The following is an 18,696-nucleotide window of genomic DNA, read 5'->3' on the forward strand; positions in this document are numbered from 1 at the left end:
AAAATCCTGGAGGGTTTTCTAAGAGATACTATACTGGAGTATCTGGAGAAGAATAACCTTATGACCCAATATCAACATGGGTTTACAAGAGACCGTTCCTGTCAGACTAATCTGATAAGCTTTTATGAAGAGGTAAGTTCCGGACTGGACCAAGGGAATGCAGTGGACGTGGTGTACATGGACTTTTCAAAAGCTTTTGATAAGGTGCCACACAAAAGGTTGATACATAAAATGAGAACAATGGGGATAGGGGAAAATATGTGTAGGTGGGTTAAGAGCTGGCTCAGGGATAGGAAACAAAGGGTGGTTATTAATGGAGCACACTCGGACTGGGTCACGGTTAGCAGTGGGGTACCACAGGGGTCAGTTTTGGGCCCGCTTCTTTTTAACATATTTATTAATGACCTTGTAGGGGGCATAGAGAGTAGAATTTCAATATTTGCAGATGACACTAAACTCTGCAGGGTAATTAATACAGAGGAGGACAATTTTATATTACAGGAGGATTTATGTAAACTAGAAGCTTGGGCTGATAAATGGCAAATGAGCTTTAATGGGGATAAATGTAAGGTCATGCACTTGGGTAGAACGAACAAGTTGTATAATTATGTGCTTAATTGTAAAACACTGGGCAAAACAGTCACTGAAAAAGACCTGGGTGTATGGGTGGACGACAAACTCACATTTAGTGGCCAGAGTCAAGCAGCTGCTGCAAAGGCAAATAAAATAATGGGATGCATTAAAAGAGGCATAGATGCTCATGAGGAGAACATAATTTTACCTCTATATAAGTCACTAGTGCGACCACACTTAGAATACTGTGTACAGTTCTGGTCTCCGGTGTATAAGAAAGACATAGCTGAACTGGAGCGGGTGCAGAGAAGAGCGACCAAGGTTATTAGGGAACTAGGGGGTCTGCAATACCAAGACAGGTTATTACACTTGGGGTTATTTAGTTTGGAGAATCGAAGGCTTAGGGGTGATCTTATTACAATGTATAAATATATGCGGGGACAATACAAAGACCTTTCTAATGATCTTTTTACTCTTAGACCTGTGACGGGGACAAGGGGGCATCCTCTACGTCTGGAGGAAAGAAGGTTTAAGCATACTCACAGACGCGGATTCTTTACTGTAAGAGCAGTGAGACTATGGAACTCTCTGCCATATGATGTTGTAATGAGTGATTCACTACTAAAATTTAAGAAGGGACTGGATGCCTTTCTTGAAAAGTATAATATTACAGGGTATATACACTAGTCTCCTTAATATTGCGTTGATCCAGGGAGCTAGTCTGATTGCCGTATGTGGAGTCGGGAAGGAATTTTTTTCCCCAATGTGAAGCCTACTGTTGCCACATGGGGTTTTTTTGCCTTCCTCTGGATCAACATGTTAGGGCAAGTTAGGATAGGATATGGGTTGAACTAGATGGACTTAAAGTCTCCCTTCAACCTTAATAACTATGTTACTATGTTACTATGTTACTTTTGACTATGTGGCTAACTTAAAAAGTTTCCAGAAGTTACACGCTTGTATTGGATAAGTCCTATGTTGTGGAGAACAAAGACAGACTCCCCCCCACTGGTTGTTGACTCAGGCCTGATTACATTGCAGTCCAGGAAAACTGGCCGGTGGAGGGACACGCTGTTACAACCCCTCCCCCCCAACTTGTGTACAGACTAGTGACCTCTACAGGTTACTTGTCAAGTACACGTGGTCAGGGCTAAATTTTACTTCCTACTTGACTTAAACCCTACCTCATGCACTCACAAATCAACATTGTAGCTCTCCCACATCATTTCCTAGGGCAATATCCGCAGGCAGGTCACTCATCACCCCAACCACGCATTGCTTGACCCCAAAGGCAAAGTCCAGTTCTGCACGGGATATTCTTCCTTTTGCCTCCAGCTAATTCAATGGTAATCCCAGGTCCATGCTGTATTGCCGCTGGCTGAACCACTCTGGGATCAGCTATGATGAGAAATGCCCCAGAGTTACAAAAACCAAGAACTCTCTGACCATCCAGCATGACCTCCTGTAAGTGCTTTCCTTGAGGATTAAAGATAGAGATGAGCGAGTAGTGAAGTATTCGGACTCGCTGTACTCGTTACGAGTACCTCCTAATACTCGGTTACTCATAACGAGTAGCGAGTCCAATGCAAGTCTATGGGAAATGCGAGTAATGGGCTGCGCGTGTGTGCTGGGCTGGGCGGGGACTGTGCGGGACTGTGCTGGCCTGTGCGGGACTGAGCTGGGCTGTGCAGGTACTGTGCGGGGACTGTGCGGGACTGTGCTGGGCTGTGCAGGTACTGTGCGGGGACTGTGCCGGGCTGTGTGGGACCGTGCTGGGCTGTGCAGGTACTGTGCGGGGACTGTGCCAGAATGCAGGTACTGTGCTGGGACTGTGCTGGCCTGTGGGGGACTGTGCGGGGACTGTGCTGGGATGTGCGGGACTGTGACAGGCTGTGCAGGACTATGCCGGGCTGTGTGGGACTGTGATAGGCTGTGCAGGACTATGCCGGGCTGTGCGGGACTGTGCTAGCTTTGCGGGACTGTGCTGGTCTGTTCGGGGACTGTGCTGGGCTGTGCGGGGACTGTGCCGAATATTGTGAGACGAGCAGTGAAATACTCGCCAGGATTCGAGTACCGCGAGTACCGCATTACTTGCCGAGTACCGAGTCCTAACGAGTATACTCGCTCATCCCTAATTAAAGGAACTGATGGCTGTGGCCTGCACCCCATAAACCCCTAATGGTGGAACATGGGTTTCTGAGCCATTAGGCAAGTCAATTTGGAGGGGTGGCATCTCTTCCTGCATTGTATTTGACTGTAAATAATTGATAGGCCGATTTGGTGTAGGGTCGCTCCTCAATTGACCCTGAGGACAGGTGTCTTGCAGATGCCCAGGCTGCCCACATTGGTAACATCTGTGCAGTATCGCACTACTTCCCACTTGCACTCGGAGGTAAGGGAACCTGGAGGCTGAAATCCATGTGAAGGTGCAGGAGGTGGTTGTTGGGTTTGAGAATGATTTCTCCACTTGATAGCTGGGCATGTGGCCTGCAGATACCCGGGATGCCCACATCCATAACACCTGCACTTTACAATTTTTCCTCCATGTCGTACTCCCAAAGATGAGGCAAGAGTAATTGGAGGTACATTTACACGGGCTTCCCCATGAGTTGGTAGTCTGGTGGAATGGTGAACATTGGAGGCCGCCAAGGTTAGAGAGCTGGTAGTTTTTTTTGTCACCGACTACCATTTTTTTCCAATGAGGTTTGATGGTGAGAACCTCATCAGCTAGAGCAGCAGCTTGCTCCACTGTCGCTCGTTTCCTCTCACACACCCATTCCCGGATCTCAGCGGGGCATTTGACGTAGAACTTTCCTTTTATAATGAACTGGAGGAAAGCATCCCAAGTTAAGGCCCCCTCTCCCACCAGCCAGTGGCGACATACTTGTTTGAGCCTGTGGGCATACAGTATATCTTGAAAGACACTTTCCCCTCACAGGCTAAGGAGCGGAACTGCGCTCTGTAAGTGTCTGGAGTTATGGCATAATGTTCAAGAATGGCCTCTTTTACCTCCCCATACTCACAGTTCCACCAGGGGTCCATAGCTCTATAGGCTTCAGCAGCTCCACCCTCTAAAAGCCCCACCAGATGTCTGACTCGCTCCCTTTCCGGGACTTCCATTAATCGGCATTGATGTTCGAAGTCAAGGAAGAAGCTCTCAATGTCACGTACAGCCTCATTAAACAGCTTGAAGACCTTGAGGGACACTCTGGGGAATTCTCTCATGGTGGATGCTGTGGATACAGTCTGTCTGGGGCTTCCAGCTGCTTCCACAGCTAGCTATCTCTCCAGCAATGCCCTCTCTTGAGCTCTACGAATGACCTCCCTCTTATCCTCTATGGTGGCCTTATCCCCAAGCAATGCCATCTCCTCCTCATACCACACAACCCACTGACTTTTTTGGGTATTTACCTCCAGCTCCCGCCTTTCCTCCCCTTGCTGTGGAAATCCTTCCTCTGTGCCATCTTGCAGGCAAGCTTCTTCCGGAGTCTCCATCAGTTGCTCTTTGGACAGCCCTTTGTAGTCAATTCCTAATTCATGGGCCTTTGTTTGTAAGCTCAACACAGTCCTGTATCCTAAGGTTCTGGTTTCAGATGTTAATGGGTTGCTGTCCTCCAATCCATCTGCTCTGATCCCGCCGCTGCCAACCAGTTTGTGACAGTGTGAGCAACAGAGCATGAGGGGATACTAGGCCAAAGATCAATCCAATGGGATTTATTGAGAAAAGGAGCATAGAACATAAACTATCAATAGTGGCTCTTAGAGTCCACAATGAGTCCACACCAAGAGGGAAACAGTTCCAGGGGCGTCACCCGGTAATCCAATGTTAGGGAAAAGATAAAATAATCCTGGAATGAGTTAAATGGATCCAACAGATGAGGGACATAACACCATTCCATGTGGCAGCTTCTAACTCTACACACACGGACACTAGGATGTCACCTCAGCATAAGATCCTAGCCCTTGGCCCATCAGCACTCAACTGCCTGGGCCAAACATGTGTCTATTGTTATGTGTCCAGGGATCCACCCCTCCATGGGGAAGGTCTCCCACCTACTTTTGACTATGTGGCTAACTTAAGAAGTTTCCATAAGCTACACGCTTGTATTAGATAAAGGGCCCTTTACACATAGCGATATCACTAGCGATATCGCTAAAGCGTCACCAATTTTGTGACGCAGCAGCGATATCACTAGCGATATTGCTACATGTGATACTCACCTCCGACCGGCTCCCCAGCTGGCTAACGCTGATCGCGCAAGATCAGCCTGGTCCATTTCTCGTCGTCGCCTTCCTGCTGGCGCCGACGAGTGAGCCATGGACGCAGGCGGAAGACGGTCACACTCGCCGCGTCTGACAGGTGAGTACGACCGCCGAACGCTGCTGCATCGCTAGTGAGCTCTGCCTGTTTGGCAGCTCACTAGCGATCATTTAGCGATGCACCAGAGATCCTGACCGGGTCATATCGTGGTCGGGATCGCTGGTGCATCGCTAAATGTAAGGGGGCCTTAAGTCCCATGCTGACGAGAATAAAGACAGACTCCCCCCACTGGTTGTTGACTCAGGCCTGATTACATTGCAGTCCAGGGACACAGGCCAGGGGAAGGATATGCTCTTAAGATACTGTCACACTTAGCGATATCGCTAGCAATATCGCTATAACTTGTGACGTTATAGCAATATTGCTAGCGATATCGCTATGTCTGATACTTACCTACGACCCGCTCCCCCGCTGGTTATCGCTGATCGCGCGAGAACATCCTGGACCGTTTCTCGTCAGCTTCCTGTGGTGCTTCCTGTGTAGAGACGAGCGACGAGCGTGGAGCCGGGTGAGAGGACGACAGGATCGCCTAGTGTGACAGGTAAGTAGCGACCCCCGACCCCTTCGATGTCGCTGGTGAGATCTGCCTGTGTGGCAGCTCACTAGCAACCACTTAGCGATGCACCAGCGATCCTGACCGCGTCATATCGCTGGTCGGGATCGCTGGCGCATCGCTAAGTGTGACAGTACCTTTACACTATCTGCTCTTTTTCAGATCATTCCCTTGGCTTTCTAGTCTGAATGCAGGAGAAACCTTCTAAGAAGTAACCAACAAAAAACTCCCACAAAACAAAAAGTCCAACACTTAAAGCCTCATCCTAGAGAATTTTTTATTTGCCCGTTTGTTAGAATTCATCTGAGAGTAATGATGGTAACAGCGTACTCAACAGTTGCTGTCTTCTGCCGTTTTCAGTGGCACTCCGGCATCACGCGACTACATTTTTGACCTGCTGAATCACAATTGTTGCCGCATGGGGGGAAGGTCACCTATTAAATTTTCTCAATGCAAGTCTACGCTGAAAAGCCTTGTTCCAAGTCTCAGACTTACATTAAGAATGTGACCTCCGCAAAACACAGTGAGCCAGCTGGTAACAGATGCAGTGATGTGACATTGGAAAGCATGGAGTGCCACTGATACCAAAGAAGACGGTGACTGGTAAGTATATTACTACCAATATTACACTTATGCACATGATGTCTAACACGTAGGCAAATAAAAATAATCACCGGAGTGGGGTTTTAAGAAAAACAGATTCTGCTTTTTTTAAATAAAGCAGATTTTGCACTTCTCGGTCTTTTGGCTAAAATCAAGTGGAGTGTATGTTCTTATCAATCTAATATGTTATATGTCCCCTTTCTTAGGAGCATATATTAACCCCTTAATCCCATAGGACGTACTATCCCGTCCATGTGCCCTGGGACTTAATTCCCAGGGACGGGATAGTACGTCATAGAGATCAGCGGCGCCCACGTGGTGAGCGCCACTGATCACGGCCGGGTGTCAGCTGATTATCACAGCTGACACCCGGCACAATGTGTCAGGGGCGATCATGGACCGCCCCCGACATGTTAACCCCTTTCACACCGCGATCAAACACGATCGCGGTGTACCGGGGGTTAAAGGGAAGCATCGGCAGGGAGGGGGCTCCCTCCATGCTTCCCTGAGCCCCCCCACGGCAGCACAATGTGCAGCGCTGCTGCTGGGGGCTCCTTTCCTGCAGGCCCCCAAATCCAAGATGGCGACGGGGACCTTCGGGGGCCTGCAGGGAGCTGGCTTCCTCAGTGCCTGCAAAGCGCAGGCATGAGGAAGCCTTCTGCACTGCCTGTGACAGATTGCTGATCTGTCACAGTGATCTGTGATGTGACAGATAAGCGATCTGTCACAGGACAGTGATGTCCCACCTGGGACAATGTAATAAAGTTAAAAAAAAAAAAGTGTTAAAATCGACAAATAAATTAGAAAAAAAAAATATTCCCCCAATAAATTCATTTTTTGGAAATAAAAAAAAAACAATAAAAGTACACATATATGGTATCGCCGCGTCCGTAACGACCTGCCCTATAAAACTGTCCCATTAGTTAACCCATTTAGCGAACCCCTTAAAAAATAAAAATAAAGAACAAAGCAAAAAATAATGATTTATTATCATACCGCCGAACAAAAAGTGCAATAACGCATGATCAAAAAGATGTATATAAATATCCATGGTACCGCTGAAAACATCATCTTGTCCCACAAAAAACGAGCCACCATACAGCATCATCAGCGAAAAAATTAAAAAAGTTATAGCTCGCAGAATAAAGTGATGCAAAAATAATAATTTTTTATATAAAATAGTTTTCATTGCATAAAACTGACAAAACATAAAAAAAGACCTAAATGAGGTATAGCTGTAACCGTACTGACCCGAAGAATAAAACCGCTTTATCAATTTTATTGCACGCGGAACGGTGTAAACGCACCCTCCCAAAAGAAATTCATGAAACGCTGGTTTTTGTTCATTCTGCGTCCCAAAAATCGGAATAAAAAGCGATCAAAAAATGTCACGTGCCCGAAAATGGTACCAATAAAAACATCAACTCGTCCCGCAAAAAATAAAACCTCACATGACTCGGTGGGTCAAAATACAGAAAAATTATAGCTCTCAATATGTGGTGATGCAAAATCTATTTTTACAATAAAAAGCGTCTTTTAGCGTGTGACACCATAAAAACCCACCATAAATAGTAAACCAAACCCCCCATTATCACCCCCTTAGTTAGGGAAAAATAATAAAATTAAAAGAAAATGTATTTATTTCCATTTTCCAATTAGGGTTAGGGTTAGGGTTAGGGCTAGGGCTAGGGTTAGGGCTAGGGTTAGGGCTAGGGTTAGAACTAGGGTTAGGGCTGAGATTAGGGTTAGGGGTGTGTTGGGGTTAGGGTTGGAGTTAGAATTGGGGGGTTTCCACTGTTTGGGCACATCAGGTGCCCTCCAAATGCAACATGGCGTCTGATCTCATTTCCAGACAATTCTGAGTTGAAAAAGTCAAATTGTGGTCCTTCCCTTCCAAGCTCTGCCATGCTCCCAAACAGTGGTTTACCCCCACATATGGGGTATCATCCTACTCAGGACAAATTGCAAAACAACTTTTGGGGTCCAATTTCTCCTGTTACCCTTAGGAAAATAAAAAATTGGGGGCAAAAATATCATTTTTGTGGAAAAAATGATTTTTTTATTTTCACGCCCGGGCGTTATAAACTTCTGTGAAGCACTTGGGGGTTCAAAGTGCTCATCACACTAGTTTCCAAAATGGGGTCACTTGTGGGGAGTTTCAATAGTTTAGGTACATCAGGGGCTCTCCAAACGCACATGACACCCGCAGACCATTCCATCAAAGTCTGCATTCCAAAACATCACTACTTCCGTTCCGAGCCCCGACGTGTGCCCATACAGTAGTTTTCTCCCACATATGGGGTATCGGCGTACTCAGGACAAATTGGACAACAACTTTTGTGGTCCAATTTCTCCTGTTACCCTTGGGAAAATAAAAAAATTGGGGACTAATTGATCATGTTTGTGGAAAAAATACGATTTTTTTATTTTCATGCCCGGTCGTTATAAACTTCTGTGAAGCACTGGAGGGGTTCAAAGTGCTCACCACACAACTAGATAAGTTCCTTAGGGGGTCTAGTTTCCAAAATGGGGTCACTTGTGGGGGGTTTCCACTGTTTAGGTACATCAGGGGCTCTCCAAAAGCAACATGACACCCACAGACCATTCCATCAAAGTCTGCATTCCAAAACATCACTACTTCCCTTCTGAGACCCGACGTGTGCCCATACAGTAGTTTTCTCCCACATATGGGGTATCAGCATACTCAGGACAAATTGGACAACAACTTTTGGGGTCTAATTTCTCCTGGTACCCTTGGGAAAATAAAAAAATTGGTGACTAAAAGATCATGTTTTTGGAAAAAATATGATTTTTGTATATTCACGCCGGGCGTTATAAACTTCTGTGAAGCACTGGAAGGGTCAAAGTGCTCACCACACATCTAGATAAGTTCCTTGGGGGGTCTAGTTTCCAAAATGCTGTCATTTGTTGGGGGTTTCCTCTGTTTTGATACATCAGGGGCTCTCCAAAAACAACATGGTGTCCGATCTCAGTTCCAGCCAAAAATATCAAATTGCGCTGCTTCCCTTCCGAGCTCTGCCATGCGCCCAAATATATATAAACTTCTGTGAAGCACTGGAAGGGTCAAAGTGCTCACCACACATCTAGATAAGTTCCTTGGGGGGTCTAGTTTCCAAAATGGTGTCATTTGTTGGGGGTTTCCACTGTTTTGGTACATCAGGGGCTCTCTAAACGCAACATGGTGTCCGAACTCAATTCCAGCCAAAAACATCAAATGGCGCTGCTTCCCTTCCGAGCTCTGCCATGCACCCAAATAGTGGTCTGCCCCCACATATGGGGTATCAGCGTACTCAGGACAAATTGCACAATAACTTTTAGGGTCCTGTTACCCTTGGGAAAATAAAAATTGGGGGTGAAAACATCATTTTTGTGGAAAAAATATGATTTTTTAATTGCACCGCTGTACGTTATAACCCTCTGTTAAACCCTTGTGGGTTCAAAGTTCTCACCACATATCTAGATAAGTTCCTTGGGGGGTCTGGTTTCCAAAATGGGGTCACTTGTGGGGGGTTTCCACTGTTTAGGTACATCAGGGGCTCTCCAAACGTGACATGGCGTCCGATCTGAATTCCAGCCAATTTTGCATTGAAAAAGTTAAACGGCGCTCCTTCCCTTATGAGCTCAGCCATGCGCCGAAACAGTGGTTCCCCCCCACATATCAGGTATCAGCGTACTCAGGACAAATTGCACAATAACTTTTGCAGTCCAATTTCTCCTGTTACCCTTGGTAAAATAAAAAAAATTGAACCTGAATTATTTTTTTTGTGAAAAAAAAGTTAAATGTTCATTTTTTTTAAATATTCAAAAAATTCCTATGACGCACCTAAAGGGTTAATAAACTTCTTGAATGTGGTTTTGAGCACCTTAAGGGGTGCAGTTTTTAGAATGGTGTTACTTTTGGGTATTTTCTATCATACAGACTCCTCAAAGTGACTTCAAATGTGATGTGGTCCGTAAAAATAAAATGGTGTTGCAAAACTGAGAAATCGCTGGTCAATTTTTAACCCTTATAACTTCCTAACAAAAAAAAATTTTGGTCCAAAATTATGCTGATGTAAAGTAAACATGTGGGAAATGTTAATTATCAAGTTTTTTGTGTGCCGTATCTCTGTGATTTAAGGGCATAAAAATTCAAAGTTGGAAAATTGCAAAATTTTCAAAATTTTCACCAAATTTCTGCTTTTTTCACAAATAAACGCAAGTTATTTGAGTGAAATTTTACCACTAACATGAAGTACAATATGTCACGAGAAAACAAAGTCAGAATCACCGGGATCCATGGAAGCGTTTCAGAGTTATTACCTCATAAAGTGACAGTGGTCAGAATTGTAAAAATTGGCCCGGTCATGAACGTGCAAACCACCCTTGGGGCTTAAGGGGTTAAATGGATTTTTAGAATAAGGAGATGGAAGGAGAGCTTGCTCTGTCAATTCCATGCATTGATATGGTATTGCAGTACATCCAGGACTGGTGCACCAAAAGAAAAAACATATGCCAACTGTATGTGACTTTTTTCGTGGATGTCTTAGGTGACGAATCCAACTGTAAGCATACAGCTGCATACAGTCTTTCTTGCATGTCTTTTTAAACCCATAATAACTTTTCCTGCTGGGAATAAAAGAATGCAAGACACGGTGCAGCTCGATAGTGAGATGTAGTCTAGAGATGTGTACTTCAGGTTCTGAAGTTTTTATGTCAGGAAGGAACTTGTCAGTATAGAGTTTGTATGTTACCCCCTTTTTTATATACTACAGGAATATCAATTTCTGTCCTTAGTCCCAAAATGTATTAAATATTTCACTTATTAATCAGATTAAATTAAAAAAACACACTAATGGCAGAGTAAATATAAAGTTTATAACATAATTATCTAAACATGGAACTTTCCTTGCCAAAAAGAGGGTCTGGAAATAGCCAAAAAATTGTCATGGAAAAAGTGTGAAGGGACAAACATACACTATGCCCTTCTGACCTGGGCAGTAATGTATAGTTTTTTAATGAAGGTAGCCCATGGTCATTTTGCTTCTCGTATACTTTATGTGAATGTTATGCCACATATACATGCACATTGAATTTTTGGGGTCTTTACTTTATGGTGACTATGAGATTCTAGCTATGAGCGAACGTGCTTGGATAAGGTGTTATCATGCTCGTGTGCTAACCAAGTGACTTCGGCGTGCTCGAATACTATGCTCGAGACCCCGCGGCTGCATGTCTCGCGACTGTATGACAGCCACAACACATGCAGGGATTGTCTAACAAACGGAAAATCCCTACATGTGTTGTGGCTGTTGAGCAGCCGCGGGGACTCGAACATATATTTCGAGCACACTGAAGTCACTCGGTTAGCTCCTGAATACTTTGATAACACCTTACCCGAGCATGTTCACTCATCACTATCAGATTTTTTTCTGCTGCCTCTTCCACAGAATTATCATATATGGCCAATTGCGAGAACATTGATGGTGGGTAGTCAATTATTTCTGTTTTATCAAACTTCTGATAAGTAAATATATCATAATAACCAAGTTCAGCCATGAAGCTTTTCTACATAACCTGAGACTATACATCGTCAAATGTTTTAACAGATATTCATCCATTCGAAACCTTTCCCTGTAACTACTTGTAAAAACAAGCATAGACTCATTAGTTTGATTAGACAGTGTACACTTATTACACACATTATATATGCGCACTACTCTACCCAAAGTTTCTTAATTCTCTTTAATTAGCGCAAGGTGATTATTACTGAGCTTGTGTATGATATTGCCACTTTGCAAATCTCATCTGACACAATCCTTTTAATTTCTATTCTTTCACATTTCTTCCAAATCGTGGCCACAAGTTTAATCTTTTATAAACCTAGAACAATTATTTAGAAATAGTTTTAGAAATATTTTCTTTTTAATGAATCTAGACTTTTGATAATGTTAAACTTTTGTCAATATTCTATCTTGTTATCTTCCACAAAACTGATTTATTCAATATTAACATCAATATTAATTTATTCATATTATTACACATCAGTTAATTCTTCTTCTATTATAGGTTAATTATTGTCTTATTTTGACATGGTGTTTACAATGCAAGATTAAGAAAATAATGTACTTTAATTTTGCCAGGTCCATGGATCTCCCAATTTTATCAGTGGTCATAACTTGTCATTGCAGCCACAAATACATATATAACAAACCAAACGCAAAGATGCATAAGATAGCAGTTTAGCATTTTCATATTGCCGCGAGCCTATGCTGATTACACAATGCATGATCGCTTGGCATGCCGCAATGAACGTTCATGGTGCTCTGAGTGTTTGCTTGAAAGGTGCTACATTGGCTCCACAGATCTTCCATTAAGGGTATGTTTCCAGGTGGTATATTGGCAGCGCTTTGGACGCAGGTCTGCCCAAAGTGCTGCCCCCTTTTGTACTTTCGGTGATTCCGCATGTGTTCATTGAACACATGCGGAATCACCACATCCTATACATAGACTGTGTAATATATCTTGCGGAGACTGAGCGTCTCTGAAAGTTAAATAAACATGCTGCAGTCTATAAAGAGGCACCACATGTCCGGTTATGCAGGTCTGCCACCTGCGTCATTGAACGCATAGTGGAGATGGGATTTCATAAAATCCCCTCCACTAAGGTGTAACATCTGGACGCTGCAGATTGGACGCTGCAGCTATATGCAGCATCCAATCCGTAGCGTTTCCTGGCCATGGAAGCATACCCTTACTACAGTGTGTCCGTAAAGTCATGGTGCACTTTTGACCAGTCACAGGAAAGTATACAGTATATAATAAATCCCCAGATCTGATGCCCTTAGACTTTTACTTTTGGGTTTATGTGAAGCGACATGTGTACATTGAACGTATCAACGACATTAATCACTTAAAACAGAGAATCACAGACGTTATTCACTCTGCTACTCCAGACGTCCTTACCCGTGTGTGGCAAGAACTTCACTATCGTTTGGATGTGTGTAGGGCAACAAATGGATCCTACATCGAACTGCACTGAGTAGGTATGAAACTGGGAGAGTTTTTCTTTTATTTGCAGCAGATTTCACATTTCTATCGTTTTTTGTTGCTTTCCAGTGACTGGTCAAAAGTGCACCCTGTCTTTACGGACACACTGTATTTGTCAGTATGTAGTTCTGTGACAATGATGAAGTGGTTAACTTAGCCATGTAGCAAAGTTCTGAGCCTGCCGCTTCTGCAATGTCGCTAAAGCATGTTCCAACTAAAAGAAAGAGGAGGAAACATACTCTTTATCACTATTTTTTCACTATCAGAGAGGATTGTTGTGCATGTACAATGTGAAAAAAGTACATGCTAGGCAGGAGCATACATAGAAATCGTGGGGCTCCATAGAAAAAGTCCAAAATGGGCCTCCTCCCCTCTGTAGAAAAGAAAAATTATTCAACGAAGAAGGCAAGGATAAGGCACATACGCAGAGTCTCAGAAGGGCATGCTTGTCAACTTTTATATACAGGAAGAGTGACCTGTATTGTGGCATGAACAGAGAAATACCCCTACTGAAGCCCCTTGGTGTCCTCACCCACTTTCATGGCACCCATACAGTATGATGTTCCACAAATAAACTCCCACACTGAATTCTAATACACAATTCCCCTCACACACACAGTATGATGTCTTAACAGTCCCCATACACAGACTCTACAGTGCCAAACATACAGTGTGATGCCTCCAGAGTTGTCCCAAATACAGTATGATGCCCCCAGAGTCACCCCACGCACAGTATGATACCCCCAGAGTCCCCACTCATGGGATAATGCTCCTACGCTTAGCATGATGCTCTCACAGTTCCCTACACACAAAATGATGCCAGAACAGCCCCCCATGCACAGTATAATGCACCTACAGTCCACACACACACCATGATGCCACCACATTTCCCCCCACACATTATGAGGCACCACAGAAGTGCTGCCTGACAAAATGTAAAAATGACTTGGCCACGTTCCCCCAATGTGTCATTTTGGTCGGTACTGCATAACGACTGAGGCCCCAGGCAGCAGATCAACAGACACATAGACTTCATGGCTTCCTGTGTCATTTTCAGCTATATCTGAATGCTGTGGATAGAAGCATTGTTGAAATCGAGACTTGGCTGAGTGGGGTGGGCTAGCTCTCATTCATCACTGGGCCTTCTTGCAACTCATGGGCCCACTAACAGCAATATGATTTATCGATATTAGTAGCTCACCACTGATGCTGGGATTTGTCGTCTTTCAGCATTCTCTTAAGAAAAAGTCCTGCTTAGAAACAGAAAGCAAGAGAGGACCTTGGCTGTTTTATCTGGGGTTAATATTAGCAACATAAATTCGTTATTTGGTGGAATAATATACATCTTCAGCTAATGAAAAAGTGGTTTGGATGTTTGTGTTTTTTTTATTAGGAAATTGAATTTAACCCAATCTAATGCTTTTTCATTTAAATAAAGGGGTTTAAATTGCTAGCTTTTGTGGGGATTGCATAGTTAGGTAGAGAATCCGAGAGACACATAGAGAACCAGGCACATCATATAAAAGAAAAAATAAATTATTCCATTTTTTTTTATGGACTCGGCACAGAATCACTGTTCAAAATAAGTCCTGCCGCTCGGGGCTTCATGGCGAGGTGAATTTTTTATATGCACCTTCCCACCTGCTTGATTACCCCACTCTCCACCCCCCACCCCCCCTCTTCTTTGATTGACAGCTCTCACTTTATATGGCCAGTGAAGGGTGGAAATAGCTGTGAAGCACCGAGCACCTGGACTTGGTATGAACAGTCATCTGTGCTGACAAACTCCCTTTAACATTGCAAAAACTCTGGAGACCACATCACTATTATCACTACCCATAACAAATTAGGCTGAAAACAAGCTGGAATAGTTCTCTATTTTGGAAGTCTACCTAGGGGGGCAAATCATTTCTCATAAGAAGTTACAACAGGGACAGAAATGTTGGAATAATATTCAAAGAATTAACATTTGTCTCAGTATTGGGGTCGTCCAACACTATGAAATGTCTTAAAATCTTACCTTACCAATGCTCTAGTGCAGATCTTCCTTGGTGCCCCGCCAGAGTCTATTGACTCGTTGACATTTTAACGCGCTATGTAACATTGTTGTGCTGTTGGCACGCTACAGCAATAGACCACTGTTGAGGTCTCATGACAACATGCCATTCTATCATTGGAGTTCAGTGAACAGAGAACAATGGGGACCAGAAAAGGTTCCAGGGGAGTGCCAGTACAGTGGTTATTTAAGACCATTGTATGCTGTGTGCAAAAATATTTTTAAATTGATCAATTATGTAATTCTATACCTAAGGAGTTTTCCATTTCTAATATTAGAAATATTGGAGATGAATGAATTGATTGAAGCTAACTAAATAATCCACAAATTTCACAAGAAAAATTGTAATTTACCAGAAACATAATATTCACCTCGCCTTCACCTGTCAGCCACTGCAGCCCCCCCCCCCAGTTCTTCGGTCATTCCCTCCGGTAGGAAGGGCGTGAGGTGAGGCTAGTATACTTTATTGTTTTTAACCATTTCCTACCCCTTTGTTTATTATGCTAGTGTTAAGGACCCTGTCCCCAATATGGGCTCTGCTCCCCTCACGCCAGTCTGCTGAATTCTGTTGTGCTCCACGTTGGGCTTTGCGGTTAGCCCAGTGTGGTCCCATATGATCGTCTGCCTGGGCCTATATAAGACTCATCAAGACACACATGTATCTTGGTCTTAAGACTTTGTGCTCCTAGTCCTGGCTGCCTTTTGTCTGCCTGCAGCTTTCAGTATCTCTGCTACCTGTCTGCAGTCTCCAGGACATCTCCTGTCTAAATGCAGCTTCCTGTATCTTGGCTACCTATCCATGGTCTCCAGGATGTCTGCTGTCTGACTGTGACTCCCAGCCCCTCTGCCACCTCTCTTGGTCTTCTGTTTAACTGTGGCTTACTGAACCTCCTTTACCTGTCTGCGGTCTCCAGGACCTCTGCTACCTGTCTGTGGTCTCCAGGACCTCTGCTACCTGTCTGCGGTCTCCAAGACCTCTACTTTCTGTCTGCGGTCTCCATGTCATCTACTACCTGTTTCCAGCATGCCTCAAATGTCTGCTGCCTAGTCACCCGTGGACCAGGTGCCTACCCGATCCTTAGGCTTTGAGGATCCACCTCACCTAGTAAGCCTAACCATTAATGATAAAAAATAAAGCAATGTCTTTTAAAGAAAATCAGCCCATTTGATTCATATCAAATAAATTCTATGCGCATCAAACTTCCTTTCTGAATTTGAGCAAATCTCCCTAATTTGAATCCTGGAGATTTGCTCTCCTCTACTTAGTTTGTTGGCAAAACACCTTGATGGTTTGCAGTCAATGATTGGCTACATTCTGTTTTGGCAAAACTGTCAATGAAAAAAGCATAGTTATTGGAAATCCTAAATAAATGAAGTACAAAGTATGTTATAAAGTTCAAGATTTTGTTGTCGTTGTAAAAAATCCTGCTAAAACCAAAATCCTACTTTGTAGTTCTTCAGCATCGATCTATCATCATTCTTTCAAGTTAATTCTTTGGTTCCTAATGGGAAAAATATCTTGATTAGACATTTTTTTTTTTGTATTTTTATGAATGCTCCACATGGAAGTAAAATTGTGTAGGTGTAAATTACCTCTCAGTTTAAGGCATTGTTTTCCAGATGGAAATGGACAGAAAGGGCAGCTAAGGTTAGTTTTGTCCTTTTATCATATTTAGCTGGCACATTATACGCATGTTGCGGGTGATGACAGGGATCAATCAATTTCCTGCAAGATTTGGACAGCTGCTGCAGACCTAAAGCTCTGAGGCTCAGCAGATGTTCCAATTTTAAGAGTAGCCATGATGACAGACAGGTAGATGCTGCTCCTCGTCCAAGGTGTATTAAACGTGAATACAGGTGCAAAATGAATCCGCAAACCTTGTCTAAGTGGTTTCAATTTGTACTGTCTACAGTAACGATATAAAAATCTCTCATCAGTCCATATTAACCAGGAGAAACTGTATCAAGTACTTAGCAGCCAGGCCTCGCTGCCTATTCAGTCTTCTGTTTACCTTCCTAAGTTTGTGTCTGTTCGTGTGTTAGGGAGGATGAAAAAAGACAATAGGCCAGTGGCAACTGATCAAACAGATCTCTGGTGTGGCCACAGCCTGCTGTTATATACATGTCATCCCGAGCTATTCAACGCCGGCTCATCTGACAATATGAATGAACTTGGAGGATGTTTCCACAAAGGAAAGATGACGGATAAATAGCAGGGCTAAGTTTTCCTTTCTATCGCTCCTATCACAATGCAAACACACCAATATATTTCCATACATTTAAATGGAAGACAATTCGCTACTATCTTATTATAGCAAAAGTCTGTATCAATGCAAAGTTCCAAATACTAGTAGATATAGTATATCTTGACTTCAGCAAAGCATTTGACAAAGTCTCTCATACAATCCTTATTGAAAAAATGACTAAGTATGGAATGGACAAGGCAACTGTTAGGTGGATTCATAACTGGCTTAGTGATCGGACCCAAAGAGTGGTCGTAAATGGCTGCACATCCAGTTGGAAGAATGTCTCAAGTGGGGTACCACAGGGCTCTGTCCTGGGCCCTGTATTGTTCAACATCTTTATCAACGATTTAGATGAAGGAATTGAGGGTAAACTGATTAAATTTGCTGATGACACAAAGCTAGGAGGGATAGCTAATACTAGAGAAGAGAGAGAGAGGATTCAAAAAGATTTAAATAAACTGGAGAAGTGGGCAGCAACTAACAGAATGGTTTTTAACAGGGAGAAGTGCAAAGTACTACATCTGGGCAATAAAAATGAAAAAAGCATATATAGAATGGGAGGAATAGGGCTAAGTGACAGCACATGTGAAAAAGACTTGGGTATACTAATAGATCACAGACTGAATATGAGTCAACAGTGTGATGCAGCAGCAAAAAAGGCAAATGCAATTCTAGGATGTATTAACAGAAGCATACAGTCTAGATCACGTGAAGTCATTATTTCCCTCTACTCCTCTTTGGTCAGACCTCATCTGGAATATTGTGTCCAGTTTTGGGCACCACATTTTAAAAAAGACATCAACAAACTGGAGCAAGTTCAGAAAAGAGCGACCAGAATGGTGACCGGTCTGCAAACCCTGTCTTATGAGGAAAGGTTGCAGGATTTGGGAATGTTTAGTTTGCAAAAGAGAAGACTGAGAGGAGACTTAATAGCTGTCTACAAATATCTAAAGGGCTGTCACATTGTAGAAGGATCAACTTTATTCTCATTTGCACAAGGAAAGACTAGAAGCAATGGGATGAAACTGAATGGGAGGAGACACAGATTAGATATTAGAAAAAACTTTTTGACAGTTAGAGTGATCAATGAGTGGAACAGGCTGCCACGAGAAGTGGTGAGTTCTCCTTCAATGGAAGTCTTCAAACAGAGGCTGGACAGACATCTGACTGGGATGATTTAGCGAATCCTGCTTTGAGCAGGGGGTTGGACCAGATGGCCCAGGAGGTCCCTTCCAACTCTACGATTCTATGATTCTATGATTCTAGTGCAGTAAACAAGTGGTCTTTTTGAAAT

General features: G+C 43.4%; 1 long non-coding RNA gene and 2 pseudogenes across 1 annotated transcript in view; all 3 read left to right on the forward strand.

The window, feature by feature from the left end:
- Positions 1-18,696, forward strand: part of LOC141092043 (uncharacterized) — a 564,362-nt gene that overhangs the window by 504,671 nt on the left and 40,995 nt on the right. The window lies entirely within an intron of this gene.
- LOC141092045 (U2 spliceosomal RNA) lies at positions 6,176-6,275 on the forward strand (annotated as a pseudogene).
- Positions 10,433-10,552, forward strand: LOC141092044 (U2 spliceosomal RNA; annotated as a pseudogene).

This window comes from Dendrobates tinctorius, unplaced genomic scaffold, assembly GCF_039654945.1.
Source record: "Dendrobates tinctorius isolate UK_male_01 unplaced genomic scaffold, ASM3965494v1 ptg000057l, whole genome shotgun sequence".
In the NCBI taxonomy this organism is placed as follows: domain Eukaryota; kingdom Metazoa; phylum Chordata; class Amphibia; order Anura; family Dendrobatidae; genus Dendrobates; species Dendrobates tinctorius.